The sequence below is a fragment of the Columba livia genome, chromosome 1 (assembly GCF_036013475.1).
Source record: "Columba livia isolate bColLiv1 breed racing homer chromosome 1, bColLiv1.pat.W.v2, whole genome shotgun sequence".
In the NCBI taxonomy this organism is placed as follows: Eukaryota; Metazoa; Chordata; class Aves; order Columbiformes; family Columbidae; genus Columba; species Columba livia.
In genome coordinates, this window is record NC_088602.1 from 181,221,116 (window position 1) to 181,236,783 (window position 15,668).

The following is a 15,668-nucleotide window of genomic DNA, read 5'->3' on the forward strand; positions in this document are numbered from 1 at the left end:
CTAGTTTCTCTTAAGAGATTAAAGGCATTGTTTCCATCATACTGAAATATTACTATACTGTGAATAATGTCTTCAGCAAATGGGATGAAGGAGTTTCAGTTCTCTTCCTGCTCAGCTAAGTCAACTGAATTTTTGGTGCTATCAGTGAGTGATGTTTAACAGAACTCACCTCCATCATCCCTGCTGTGTTATGTACAGGGAAATGCTAACAGAAGGAAAACGTGGCTGTTCTCAGTTACTGCTGAAAAACTAGAGCTCAGGGAACAGATTTGTTGAGTAAGCAGGTATTACATACAGACAGACACATACTGACATTTCTTCTGTTAATAAGCACTGATAAAGTATTCACAGGTTACTTGCTTAAAATGATTCTATGCAATTACATATTTTTAACTGCCTGAAGATGTATTAAATAAGTCATAAGCAACCTGATTATTCTCAGTGATCTCTCCTCCATCACAGTAGGAAATGTAAAAATAAATAAATGACTAGTAACTGTGCATAACACTGTGAGTTAGGAAAAAAACCAATTTTTTTTCTTAATAACTTAGAAGCACACTTCTGTTAGCAAATATATATAAAGTATTTATTTTTTTGCTAATGTACTAATGCGTCACTTTTGGAACAATTCCAACTAGATGATAATTTAATATGCATTAATTCCTACTATTAATTCCTCTTATTAATATGCATTAATTCTGCTTTCTCTTTCCAATAACAAATGAAAACCAATATAGACCAGAAGAACAAACCTTTCCTTTTATTTATCATACAGACATAACTCAAAAGTATGACAATGTCACTTTACTGCAACAGGGAGTGAGAACTGATTTGTGTTCATTCGAGTTCACATAACACCGAAGCATCCATCAGCTCTTGAAGCTTCTGATTTTCCTAAGCAGTCACCCCTTTGGTTATTAACTGTACTGAATGGGTCTGCTCTGCAGCCCAGAGCAAGAACAGAATCAATAAGATCTGGCAGCAGGCATCAATTCTCTGATTGCAAATATATTTATTACAAGGTAATTTTCCAGAATTAAGTCCAAGTTGGTTAAAATTTGCAAAGTCCCAATTTGAGAAAACCAAGTACTGTAATTGAATCGTTGACATTACAATGAGAACAAGAAAGAGAATATTGCAACAGGTTAGCAATGGAGATTTCTGTCCATGTTAAGCTGCTTTCTTTCTAACAGTATCTCTTACTAACAAGATGCTTGCAAGATCCTCCCTTTTTAACCTCTTTCTCTGTATAGTACCTTGGATTATTTCTCGGTATTTTAAATTATATAATTACCCAGTTATCTGAGGAGACTAGGGAGAAGAACAACAACAAAATTCTGCTCTTCCTCTAATTACCTGTATTAACAGCAAATAGTTTCTTGGCTGCCTTTGTTTTCCTTGCTTTTCATTCAAGTTGTTTGCTCTGTAGAGACTAAAATATTTATATATGCTTCTCTGAAAATCTCAGCCAAAGAATAAAGATCACGTTCCCTAGTGAATTTCAGTGGACCCTGGATACCTCCCTCAAATGCCTTGGAAAATCCTAGCCATTATTTCTTGGAGAAAATTAGTATTTCCACTTCTTTACCATTTATTGGTATATCTGTCCCCTCATAAAACACAGGTAACCTAAGTACCTCAGTTTCAACAGGGAAAATGAGGATAAGATTAACATTGTTTTGCATCACTGTGCTATTTTTTATTTATGATAGTCAAAGAAGGTAAGTAATGTTTATTCACTCATACATCTGGAAATACTAGCAAAGCACTGAATCAGCTGAGCCATATTTCAGGAAACCACATATGCTCCGAATTCAGCATTTGAATGTGCAACCCTTAACTGTATACATGTGTCATTCTCTCTCACAAGAAATAGGTTTCCAGTATTTTACTTAGCTCCTGTGATACACGAAGTTAGGTATTCCCTAATTAACCAACTGAGAGGAGTTCAGGAAGGTTTTATTCTGCTCTTAGTTACCTTTTTTTCTACCTGTTTTTGCAGTTGAAAGCCTGCTCAGTCTGCCAATTATGCATTTCAGGTGATATTTCAGGGCAGAAGCAGAGCAAATATAATGAATCCTCCATGGCACGTGAAGAACGATTGCAAGCGGACAGCTATGGCACATGTCTCCCTCATCACCGCTGTCCCTGCTGACCCACCCCGCCAGGAGCCTGCACGCACAGAAGTGTGTGTGCTCTCACCACACAGGAGATGCAGCGTTTGCCAGGGAGGATTTTTAACATCTCTCTGCCCTTTAGATGCTGCTCCCCCCTACACGTGTGTTTTTCTTCCCCAGGCTCCATCTCGCTGCAGGAGCTGGTGTGGCCGCAGCCAGGGGGCTGGCGAGCAGCTCCCTCTGCGCGGTGACTCAGCATCCAGCCGGCGCTCAGCACCCCAGAACCCACACCGGGATATATTCCTCATCGCAGGGAGAGACACCTTTCCCAGTAAAGGAAGGATAGAACAGACCCTTGGGCAAGCGCGGGTGGGCTGCAGCTTCCCCAGAGGGCAGGGCCTGGGCTGACCGGCAGGGCTGGGGAACATGGCGTGCACTCCCACACAGAACGGCGGGGTCAAAAACACCACTTCAGCCCGATGATTGCTTGACACACTGTCAGTCGGGCACTATGGACAATGCCTGATCTCTGGCACAGTCTTTTTCTAGCTGATTATTAGGTAATTAACAACCAAACACGCACTGTGCACTGAGGCAGGGGTCCATATGTGTTTCTGTGGCATAAGGACTCAGGGGTCCTAACTGGACCATCAGGTGTTATTAAACATAGATGCAAAATGACAAAGTAAACTCAAAATAAAAAGGCATTTACGCAAGGAATGGTAGGACACGGGATTCCTGTTGTGACTGCCTGTAATGCTTACTGGCATTCTGATCAGACAGCAAACAGCTTTCAGGTTTATTAAACTGACTGTTTCCCAGTACTCTGTGACAGTATCTCTCTTTGAAACTAGGGGTACATCTTCGAGTTACTGGACACAGAAACTATGAAAATTTTCAAATGCACAGAATATTAATAATATAGAAACTTTAAGCATTTATTGTAATAAATCTTTTAATAAGGAAGATCAAGGTAATTTAACTTCTTTTAAAGGCGGTACCTTTTCTGTATCTCTACATTGGTTCAACAATAATTTTCTTAAATATATCCTAAGTTGTCAAATATTCAAATGAAAATAATACAGATGCTTTTAAAACCTCTCTCATCTTTTTTTAATTTCCAGCAAATTACATAATTACAGATAGCTGTCTTTGTATGTAAAATCTCCAACAGTACATAGTTTTCTGAAGGACAATAAGGACAGGCTTCTCTCCTCACTGAATAACAGCCCAGACTTCTATCCAAAATGTAACGGTTTGATTGTCTTAGTTATTTACAGGACAGCCAAGCAATAGATTCTGGGACTTGTTTGCCTGACACACATTTTACTGTAGCTTGCAAACATTACAGAAAATGTACAGATAGAGGGAAAAAAAAAAAAAGAAAAAAGTCAATGCAATTTCATTGCCATTATTCAGTTAGGACCTCTAATGAAATAGATCATGTTATTACATTGATTGTCTCAGGGGCTATCCTGCCCCTCCCCACAATGCAGTCATCTATAGCAGATAAAAATTGATCAGAAATGCGCACTCTTGAACAAACTGCAGGGTTCAGTTCAGTATAACAGTATTTATTCTCAGCAATATTTAAACAACCCTTTTAAAAGACACTAGTGAATCTGTACAGCCATTTCCACACGAGAATCCTGACTCTGCATTCCAGCACAGATATCTGAGTCAATGTAACCACACTGCATCATCATAATCCTGCCTCAGCATGTTTCCTCTCCTGCACTCAAATCTACAAATAAAAGATACCCCTTTTTTACCTTAGATGGTGAATTCCTTCTCGTCCTTTTGTTCATAGTAACTATTCCAAGTTCGTATCTTTGAAAAATACAAGGATGGTTGCACCAATAAACTTCACAGATCCTCTCCTGCGGCAGAAAGCAGACTGAAAAAAAAGAAAGACTTCAAGCTGTGACCTCAGAGCAGAGCACAGCCGTTAGCATCCCTCAGCCAACCTTCGGCAGAAAGCAGGTTAGACAGCAGGAAAACTGGCTCCGTACATGGCTGCAATGCTTCCAAATCAAGCATTCTGTGCTGTAAGCTTCGGGATTTATATCTCCTTAAATAGGCCGTCCCACTCAATGCTGCTTGTGTGCATGAAAATATGAAGCATTTCGCTGCAGTCACTTTATGGAAGAAACTACCCCTGTCATCTTTAACAATCTCTGTCACTCTGCTCTGAGACTAAAGAATGAGCACAGCGTGCATAATTCATGCATTAAAATCTTCTGTGCGCTTCCTGCAGCAACTGCTACGTCCAGTAATGGGATATTGATCAGCTCATCACTAAAACAATCGGGGTTGGGCAATTGCTTTGCTGCAACAAACAGTATTCCATCCAAAATGGGATGCAGACAACAGGCTGCCCCCCCGCAGCACTCAAGCGTAAGTCCAACATACGTGGTGTGGCATTTACATATTGCAGAGTGTTTAATCTGGACTCTGTGTTTCTTTGACCTTCGAAAAATGCTGCATTATCTGAGCCTTTTATTTGAAGTCAGTATTCCCTGCAGTCTGCTTCTCTTTTTAACTCTATGCAGCATGAGAAACAAGTATGCATTCCTAACCCCATGTTAAAGCACAGTCACCCTCCAAAAGCAAAGAGCAGATAGAAGAGCTTTCTAACCCACTACACATTCTTTGCCCCATATACATCTGCAACTTGTTTGTACCAGGGGCTCAGACTAATCTCATGTTTAATCTGTTTATTACAATGCATATATTATATTCAATCAGAACAAAAATAAACATATGCATCATTTTTGTCTGGGAAAACTCACATAATTTTTATCTACCAGATCAACGAAAACGAGTCCCAAACTTTCTGCTTCTTCCCACAGATCTGAACACCTACCAGCCTTTCCAGCACACCCCCTTTTCTTGCACCCCTGTAATTTAAACAATCCTCACCAGTTCGCCAGCCCTATCTTCAGCCCTTGCCTCCAGCAACCTCTGGGCAACCCCACCCTTTGATTGCCACGTGCTTCTCCCTCCACACATTGGAAAACCTCACGACTCCAACCGTTTCAGAAGAAAAAGATGAGAGACAATACAGACAAAAGGAAGACACTAGAGCCATGACTGAGGTGAAACTCCAAAGCAATATTTAAAACTAAAATGACAAAAATCTTTGGTTACCCTGGTGTTGACAAACAGTGTAGTCACTAGAATTTGAACCACACAGATCTGTAGTTTGCTAAAATCCATGGAGTTATTTCTTACTCTTGATGGAGTTTTGGTCTGACCTTTTTATCACTAAAATACTCTGCAATTGTACGCTTTAAGAGTCCTCCCAACTGAGTTAATTAGAAATTGTCTGAAGCAAGCAGGATTTGGCATACGGTCTGGAAACCAGAATGAATAGAGGCTTTTTCTGAGGAAAATCTGGGAGAAGTTTTGCTTGGTTTGTCTCTCACCAAAGCAATCACCTTTCAGTGTATCTATTATCTACTGTTATCCCTTATGCTAAGTATGCCCCTACATTTCAGTGAGCTGGCAAAGGTGTCACCAAAAAACTGCCATATGTCTTTTTGGTATGTCCTTCCTTAACAGTTACCAGGGCTCTAAAATAACAGCAGTTAATCTCTACTTTGTGATACATCAACAAAGCAGTTCAGATTGTCAAATTCTTCACCCATTACTATACCCTGTGTGCTGGGTCACGATCATCTCTGACAAGCCTTAAACAAGAAGTTACAAACCACGTCAGAAAACGTGATGTTGTGAACATGACTGCTTGATTTATCAGATTAGAATGGGAAAAGGCCTCACAGAGGTGAGATTCATGCCCCAGGTCACACAACCCCCACTAGCTTGTTCTGATCTTACTCTAATCGGTTATAAGTGGGAAGTTGACTGTGAAAAAAATGCTCATGTAGGCACTACAGACTAGTCCATCCTACGCTTCCCATTACAGGGGACATCTGCCACTTCTTGCTATGTTGGGATTGTGCTCCAGATAAAGATCTCTCAATTTGGATAGCTAGCAGTGCGTGCCTACATGTGAGGAAGATGTCCATCCTCTATCAAAGTTTCTTAGAAGTTGTTTGGCTGTTCAGCTCCTGTGGCCTATTTAAGGGTGAGCTGAATCATTCCCATTGCCACTGACCGTAGCAACCAGGTTTCTGTCGATTATGATTGGAGTGCAGACATGTAGATCACATGTAGATACCAACATATAGACTGCTCAGTTTAGACATCTCAGTCTGGAACTGCATGTGGTTTAACAGAATATTTCCCTGTCACAAGGCAGGAGGCAATGGTAATTTGGGGCACTTAAGTATACTTTGACATTTTCTACTCTCTCTGTTCAAGCTACGTTAGGGATCCCATAAAGCCTTTCAGCAGTCACTTAAAACTAAATTCATACGTAAATGCAATAACATAGGTGCTATTTTTGACAGTTATGTCCAGAATATGAATTTTAATAATTGATTCAGAAGGAAACTAGATTTCTACATTTTATTAAGAACTAAAGGTAAATTACACATTGAATTCAGAGTTGATATTCCCATTTGAAATCTGAAATGGAAAACATTTCCATGTGGAAGTCATTGGTATTGTAATAAATCAGTCTTAGGAATTTTATGTTTAAAAAAATGTCCTTAGAATTTCTGCAATCTTTGACTGGTATTTTGAAATTTGTATGTATTTTGATGGGTTCCTCAAAGCAAAACTAGAAGCTTTGGGGAATAAAGTAATTCCTCCCCCCACCAGCAAACATTTGTAAGAAGCACAGACAACAAAAAGACAAACTGGAGCCATTTTCTTTGGAAGAACCCAAAGATAAGAAGGGATTTACCATTCAGATGGGTGAAGTCTGAAAACTGGGCAAATTAGTGCTTTGTTGACATTACTGGTGTCAGCAAACACAAACGTGAGTCTTTGTCATAGGTATATCTTATTACATTGAAGTAATGCCTACAGATTCACTCTGTTAGGCACATATCCTAAAGAAAATTGATAATGCATTAGCCTTCTCTGTGTACTTATCTGTATTTTTTAGCGTTTCCTGATTTACCAGAAATGAAAAACATGCAATGAAAATACCCTGCTCTCCTTGCTTTATTACTCCGGTTCCACTCTTCTAATATAAATGATTATATCAGGCATTCACATTCTTAATATGTCTAGGTAGAAATCAGAAGGTAATAGGCATTAACACAAAGACTTATCCTTCATCGCGAATACCAGTTTCAGCACACTCCACACAGCTTCCCAGCCCTACTGGCACATTAACCTCACAAAGTAAAAACCCCAGGCTTGGCAACCTTCTACCCAGTTGGAAATGTAAAGGTGCTCATGGGTCTGGAAGGTTTTAAGTTGTGCTACACAGTGGACTCTCGGTACCCTCAATCACACGATCTCATTTCTAGCAAAGTATATTCTGACAGCACAAAGCCATTTAATGCAGCCATTTCTTGTACGTCTTACAAGTTTTCATTTTATTACAGTAACTAGTTGCTCATATCTCACTGTTTCATGAAACTCTTTCTATTATTCTTTTGCTATTCTTCCTTACTGTAGTCTAACCCCTGCCTTTCTTCATCATCAACATCTTCCTCTTCTGCTTCTCTTCTTACACTGATCAAAAGCTCTGTTCTTCCACAACAAATGAATTCTGTTCTCCTTCATGTTTTCTAGGTAGACTCTTATTCTGCCACTTACTTATCACATCCACAATGACTGTCACCTTGACTCCAGCTCTCATATCCTCTTGTCTCTGCTTCTCTTTCCACATGCCTATTTCTCCAACAGAAATCTGACAAAACGGAACATGATTTTAATTCCTTTGCTTTCCCTTCCTTTACCCACCTAATTCTTGAAGCACAGAAAATGTCTGTGCCCAGTCCTGCTATATATTCCACCTTCCTTAGAGCCACAGCTGTCTCACATGGTTTCATTATTTCCTTCAGAAACTGTCATTCCCCTGTCTCTGTTTGCTTTGATTCTCCTCTCAGTCTCACTGTTTTTTTTTCATTTCACAAAGAAAAAAAACTCCCAAGTGTTTCCCTTAGCCTCATTTGCTTCTGCAGCCACCATTCCATCTTCCTCCTTTCTTTCAACTCTATATAGCATTAAAACTACTGGATGAAGTCCCTCTCTTCCTTTCCTGCTGCCTTTTACCCTTCTCATTCAAACGCAGCAACTCTTGCAATCTCTAACATTTATAGTTATCCAGACCTTGGGATCTGTGCTCATTCTTCATTCCTCCTCAGATGCCAACTGTTTTTCATGGTTAGTGCACCTAAGGTTTTACTTTTGAACTTCAGGCTTCCTTGACACAGCCTTATCCTGATCTCACTGTTGCTGTGGATGTCATTCAAAGGAACAACTTCATGTTTCTTCTATGCTATGCAGAGAATTATTTGGTCTTCTTTCCTCTTAAAACGTTACTCTGGTGCAATCTCCTCTGTGACTACAGTGTCAACTACCATCTCCTGTTTGGATGCTACACCTCTACTCCAATACTACTACACTCTTTTCTAATTGGGATCTCCGCCAATATTTCTGATACTGCAATTTCAGGATTCAGCCAAATTCCATATAGCCAAATTAGGGTTTTTATTACACGCCACAAACGCATCCTGCCAGATCCTTCCTGAATCACTGTGTACAGTGGCACCATCTAGCCCACCATTTAAGACATCTGTCTGAACATTATCACCAACCCAGATCATCCTCAGGTTGTCAAATCCAGACCAAGTCTTGCAGAATCTTTCTGCACAATAGTGCTCCTATACGATCTTTTAATACGCACTTAATTAATACCCTTGTCCGATCCTCATCATGTCAGGGCCAGATTGGTACAAACTCTTTTCCTCTGGCCTGGACAAACACAGCACTGAATCAGAGTGCTGCTGCAAAGATCATTCTTCTGGTGCGTCACTCTGACTGTGTGACCTCTCTTCCTTCACTCCCTTTTTTGGTATGTCAAGTACAAACAACTTCATGTTCCCTTCCATGGACCTCTCTCATTATTATTCTCACTCGGTACTGAACACCCAACTTACAATTAGCCTGTAAGTTATTTTTCATTAGCCCCTTGTTAAATCTTCCGTCAAGCACTTCTGTGCTTCCTCCCATTACACTTCATGCTTTGGAAGAACTCTCTGCAACACCTGCAAAGTCATCGCGTTGCCCTCCTTCAAATTCTTTCTTAAATCTGTTTGCTATGATAATTACAGAAAAAATTGACAGCCTGTAAGCTGCTCAGGAAAGCTGAGCCCACTGCCTACCCTCATGGCTGATTTTCTTTCACTGTTTCTTTGCAATTCCTCGTCTGTCTTCACTTATGTTATACTTCCACTCATAATTATTTATGAGTAATTTTTACTGGGAGATGGACAGACTTTTTATTTTGTTTGTTCAAAGAAGTCTCTGGTTGATGACTGTGGCTTTTCAGTACTACAGTAATTAAGAGTATCAGATACACATACAGAGCTGGAGAGAGCACTACTTTCACCTTCTCTTGGCTGTATCCAAGATAACACAGAACATTTCCTTCCAAATGCTTTCCCACATTTACAGACTGATTTATTTCAAATCACTGCTGCTGCAAAACTAGCATGAAGTGCAGCATGACTTGCTGCAGCACATCCCTCTACAGACTGTCTGTAATACTGATGGGAAAATTCTGTTCTTCAGATATTCACCTGGTTTTCTGGTCACATCATTCTCCTTGGGTCAACAGCCCAAGCCCACTATAGCTCTAAATCTCTGCATAAATTTTGAGCTCTTGTGCTTAGCAAAAAAATGTGTTTGATATGATCTTTTCCTATATCCTTATTAGTGCTGGTTTTACACTCCGCTGTGCATGCTTCCTCTATGATGTTTCTGACCTCTGGATTGATTTTTCTATCCATCATTACTTAAGAACCCTCTTCATTCGGTTTATTGGTCCTCATTCATCATACTAACAACTTACATCACCAGATAAACAAAGCCAGCTCTTATACTTGACCCAGTAGCAATTCCCTGTAGGGTTGCCTGACTTTAAAGCCAGATCCTTCTGATATCCTCATCCAAAGACCCACAAAAATTCAGGGAGCACCACAGGAATCAAATGAGTGATGTGTTTTGGTGAAAATACCCATTACCGTGAGCAGAAATTCAAGGCCGCTGCTTGCGCAGAGCATAGCAACCATTTCAGGGCTGCCAGCTCTTTAAGTGTGCAGCTCAAGCCAATGAATGTTTCCAGTTGACTGAAACGCTTTAGCTACAAGCCGTTTACCGTACAAACAAGAGACAAACTGCCGCATCCAAAGATCTTGCTGGGGTTGCTCTGAAAAGGGTTGGGCGGGAGGGGGCCGCTGGGTGAGGGCACAAGCCCCCAGCCCCTGCACAAGCATCGCGGGGCTGGGCTGACGGCAGCCGGGGCAGGCGTGGGTTGGGAGCAGCAGACAAGGCCATTGCAACCAGGCAGGTCTGAGGCCCTGCCAAGATGGGGCAGGGGCAGTGAGGTGCCTGGCCAGGCACAAGCACAGCTAAAGCACGGCTCAGGCAGGCCAGCCCTAAAAGCAGCTCCTAGAGGAAAGGGGGGAAAGGCTTCTCACAGATTTCCTACGAATCTGATCCCAGGCTACACAGCTCCACCATTTCAGAGCTGGGCTGAACACTGGGAGCTAACTCCTCAGAGGAGAAAGGAGCTGGGGAGATTTTTGGTGCACTCAGGCTGCTACAAGCAGGAATGAAAAACGATGAGATTTTCTGTGAAGACTGGTAAGGTGGAGGCAGGAGAGGAAGCAATAAAAAGAAATACGCAAAAAGAGATATGGAGTTTGTTCTGAAGCTAGGGGAACAGAAGCTATGGAAAGAGTGTGAAATTGAAGAGCCAAACAAAAATGTCCGCGACATCAGCAGAAGGGTGAGAGGAAGGCCATTGTGCAGGCAAGGACAAGCAGCGCAAGCATGGGGAGGCAGGTGTGACAAAACTGGCTGAAGGCGAGCAACAGGAGAGGCTCAGCGGCAGCCTGGGTGGAGCCCATGGGGTGGTCTAAAGTGAGGAGCACTTTTGCCTCCTGTTTTAGGGGATCGTGGTCATTTTTTCCACCTGTAAAATGAGCTTGACATCCCCAGAGCATAGCACATCAGAAGAAAGACTGAAACTGGGGACAGTGTTGGCGTGTCCGCTCTGCCCCTCTGCAGCCAGCAGCTCTGCAGAGAGGTGGCCCCAGTACCCAGCCAAATCAGAAACACGGGGAACAACCTCATCCCCATTCAGCAAGATTTTATGGTCACAGGTATTAACATGGTGCCCTGAAAAAGTGTTTCAGAAACCAAACCACCAACCTATGTTGCCTGCAGCAAATTCATACTCGTAACAAAGTATACAATAGTCAGAAAAGTTTTCCTCCTGCTCATTTTGTAATCTGCACATTTGGATTTTTATCTGTTTTCTATTCAGTTTGCAAACTGCTCGGAATAGGCATATTGGATAGCTGCTTTTCAGAGTGGGCTGCTGTCCTTCCCATCACCCCGATGGAGGAAACGAGGGTGCCTTCTCCCACAACGACCCACCGAACACTAGAATACATAGATGATTTGCTTGCTTGATTTTACTCCACTCCCTGCTAGCTCTGCATGTCACACCACACTTTTGAATGAGGAAAATGTCAGTGGGTTCCCTGATAACGCAGCATGGGATAGCATTTGGCTGCATACAAATCACAGGAAAACTGAGGTGGGAGGCCAGTATTTAATTTTCATCCTCATGTCAAACATACTTGCCAGTCAGTACCACCCAGTGTTTTCAAATGCAGGTCAACTTAGATCAGTAGCTTGCAAGTAAAGAAGTGACATAAAATAAACAGAAAGCCTCCCACTTTCCTGCCACCAACAGCCTGCATTGACAGTGACAATCATCCTCTGCTACTCTCCACCGGCACACAGCCCTCTCTGCGCTTTGCCAGAGCATGGCTCTTGACTTTGTCATCTCCATTTGTTCACAGTCCTCTGAATCAACAGATGCTCCACAACACACAACACACAGCAGTAGTCCTATCTGATCAGAGAGAAAATAAACATACCAATACAAATGGCATAAGCAGTTCTTTTTAGCTTTTGAAGAACTGCATTCCTCCAAATAAAAAACAGATCAGATGTTCAGGTTCTCCCAGGAAGGATCTTCCACTGCAGTAATATCTATTCGCAGGTCCAAGAGCAATCATGTTTTTAATCAATCCTCCATGCTCTCCTTAGAAATGCTCCGTGAGAAATTACTAACTGCAAACACACAGATAATATAAGATGAGCAGAGATAAATATGTATCATAGATTGCAGGGGGAAGAGCCTAGCAATTAATGGAAGTAGAAGACTCTGAGTTGTCAGTGAGACTTTAGTGTGAACTCAATTAAATTTTGAAACTTTACTGCTTTGGGAAAAAAACTAAAAACTAAGCCAAAACAGTCAGTTCCTTAAAATTTGAAATGAGGAGCTCTCCTTCTCTTGTTTTCTAACCTATACCAATGCCACCAGTTTACACGGCTTTTAGGATTTCTGCCTCCTCCCCAAACTGCAATCTGCATAAAACTTTGGTTTTTTATGTGGTATTTTTTTCAGCAAAAGGCAGATTTCACCAACACGTAGTGAACAAGTTATTTCCATTGAGTGATGCTGGAACTCAAATGAACAGACTAACGTCTAAAACTTTCTCTGAACAGATAAAAGAATTGTAGGCAGCAGTTAGTGAGAAATGCAATAGATGATATGAGCTACAGACCAGGAAGGCTTGCAAACACTATACAGGATATGCAAGCTGTTTTATTTGTTTTAAAAGAAATATAAACAATATTACTAAAACCAAATTCCTAATTGGGACAACGAATAGTTGTCTTTGAGGAAGCAGGAGCTCAATTTCAAGTCCCAAAGTGAAATGTTGTCATGTAAGGGATGTACTGAAGAAATATTGTCTAGGAATGAGTAAATACTAAGTATGTAAATAAAGAATGAAGGAAACCTTTGAATGGGTGTCACCTATTCCTGAAAGAAGAATACTTTTTGGTCAAATGACTAATGTTGCACTTTACTTTAGCAGTAGAAATAATAATAAAAAACCAACCAAACAAAAAAGCCAAATCCAAAAACCAATAAAACAGCCCCCCCCTCCCCAAACAAAGTAACAAAAACCAGAAGAATAAACCTAAAGGAGATGACAGTATCATGCATACATTTTATGTACACAGATGCAAATATTCACAAACTTTTTTTAATACAGAAAAATTAAGCTAACAATTTCATATATATATATATATATATATATATATATATATATATGTAAACCCTAAGCAATTTAATGCAGATTAAGTATTTCTAGTCATTGGGTAATTCTTTTTTCTGCCACATTCCAAGACCAATGCTTTTTTTTTTTAAGCAGATGATGGGATGGCTAAAGGACCGCAATGTTCTCCCACTGCTTGTGGAGACACCCATGTACCTTCTCTACAGTGTGGATGGTCCTATGAAGAGTAATTAAAGGGAACTTCCAGAAAGCTCTTCTTTGAACTACTGAGGTCTGCAAAGCACTAACAGTAGCTCTTTGACAAATATGAGAAATATATTCCATATAAATGATAAGACTAAATACTGTTGCCTTGTGATATACATCAGCTAAAAGATGGCAAACGGTAGTAGTTGCAACACTGCCTTTTGATAGCTCTTCATCTAACTAGTCAGATAAATAATTGAAAATTAACCGTTGAGCCCTTGAATTTAGAGCATTTACCATTTATTTATTTATTTTACAGTTGACCTATTAACAGGCAACAGAGACTAATTCTCTGACAGAAAACACACATGTTTCAAAGGAAAGGAAGCTGAGATGAATGGCTGAACAGGCATCTACGGTAACCCACCATAACATGTCTAGGAAAGTAAGCTGCAACATTAATTAAAAGCACAATGTGTACCAAAATACCAAATATCCAGGCCTAGTTATCCCACATGAAGATCCTAAATTCTGAGGAATATGAAAAGATATTATATGTTAGCTTAATTGTATGCTTGGGTGCCATACTTTCTAGGGTTTAGAAAAAGTGATGGACTCTGTTTTGTACACAAAGCTTTTACTTGCAACAGCAGTACAAGCTGAGGGTACTGACAAATAATGAATTTGTGATCAGATCCTGAAATACAATTGCAAATATATCATATGGCATTTAAGATTTGATTAAATGTGATTGATACAGCCCACCTGTTGTGTAGCGGTTTCATTACACAGAAGTTTCACCAAATTTTATACAGAAAGTATTTACGTATTTGTCCTTTGGCTGAGATGGATTTAATTTCCTTCCTAGTAGCTGGTATAGTGCTGTATTTTGGATTTAGTATGAGAATAATGTTGATAACACACTGATGTTTTAGTTGTTGCTAAGCAGTCAAGGACTTTTCAGCTTCTTTTACTGGCCTATGGACGAGAAGAAGAGAGTACACAAGAGGTTTGGAGGGGACACAGCTGGGACTGCGGATACCAACTGACCAAAGGGATATTCCATACTATATGACATCACGGTCAACATAAAAAACTGGGGAAAGAAGGAAGAAGAGGGGACATTTGGAGTTATGACATTTGTCTTCCCAAGTAATCACTACACGTGATGCTGCCCTGCTGTCCTGGAGATGGCTGAACACCTGCCTGTTCAGGGGAAGTAGTGAATGAATTATTTGTTTTGCTTTGCTTGAGTGCACAGCTTTTGCTTTACCTATTAAACTGTCTTTATCTCTACTCACAAGTTTTCTCACTTTTACCCTTTTGATTTTTTCACCCATTCCACTGGTGGGTGGAGCGAGCAAGTGGCTGCACGGGGCTTAGTTGCCGGCTGGGGTTAAACCATGATGATGTTTGAGCATGAATATGATCTCAAATAAGAGAATTGCAGGCATACAACTTTAAAAATAAATAATTTGTCCATTGCAGAATGAAATAGAACCTTATTTAGTACTCTGTAAAGAGGAAAGAATTAAGGAAGTTACCCTTGAACTTGAGTGGAATTGGCCATATTCCACCTCTTCACCCTGTTTTCAGTGTACTTTCTGCCAAAAAGCATGTAAAAGGTTTTGTCCCTATCAGATTGAGTAATGTCCTAAGATAACCTGACAACAAAGAAGGGCAGGAATTTTCTGAACAATTCAATTATGATCTTACCAGGGTATTTCCAGACTACTGATCTGTTATCGCCACTTAAAAAGCTGGCAATCTTTCATGATAGGAACACTGAATTTGCTAGATGTCTCTTACCAGAGTCTTACTCTCATTTACTAATATAAAATAAAACTGCTGCTATGCTGCACAAAACATGGAGCACAAATCAGTCACATTTAAATGACCCATGCAAGCTTACAAACTGTGGTCAGGGTTTGAAAAACTGTTTTTCTAATCTACAGGCTCCAATTCTGCCATAAAGCTACAGGCAGTTTCTATTAACTTGAGCAGGACCACAAGGTTGTTCAAGTGTGGAAAATGTTTGTTTCTTAGTAATTAGTTACGTTTATCACAAAGACATACAAAGACATCTGCTATCTCCATAAAAACAAGTTGAGAT

At 40.4% G+C, this 15,668-nt stretch overlaps 1 protein-coding gene across 1 annotated transcript in view; it reads right to left on the minus strand.

The window, feature by feature from the left end:
- The window catches only part of CNTN1 (contactin 1), a 253,374-nt gene that overhangs the window by 143,702 nt on the left and 94,004 nt on the right, over positions 1 to 15,668 (minus strand). Inside the window, exon 3 of the mRNA XM_065048651.1 lies at positions 3,890 to 4,014. The gene's annotated coding sequence lies outside the window, so the exon portion shown is untranslated. The remainder of the gene's footprint in view (positions 1 to 3,889; positions 4,015 to 15,668) is intronic.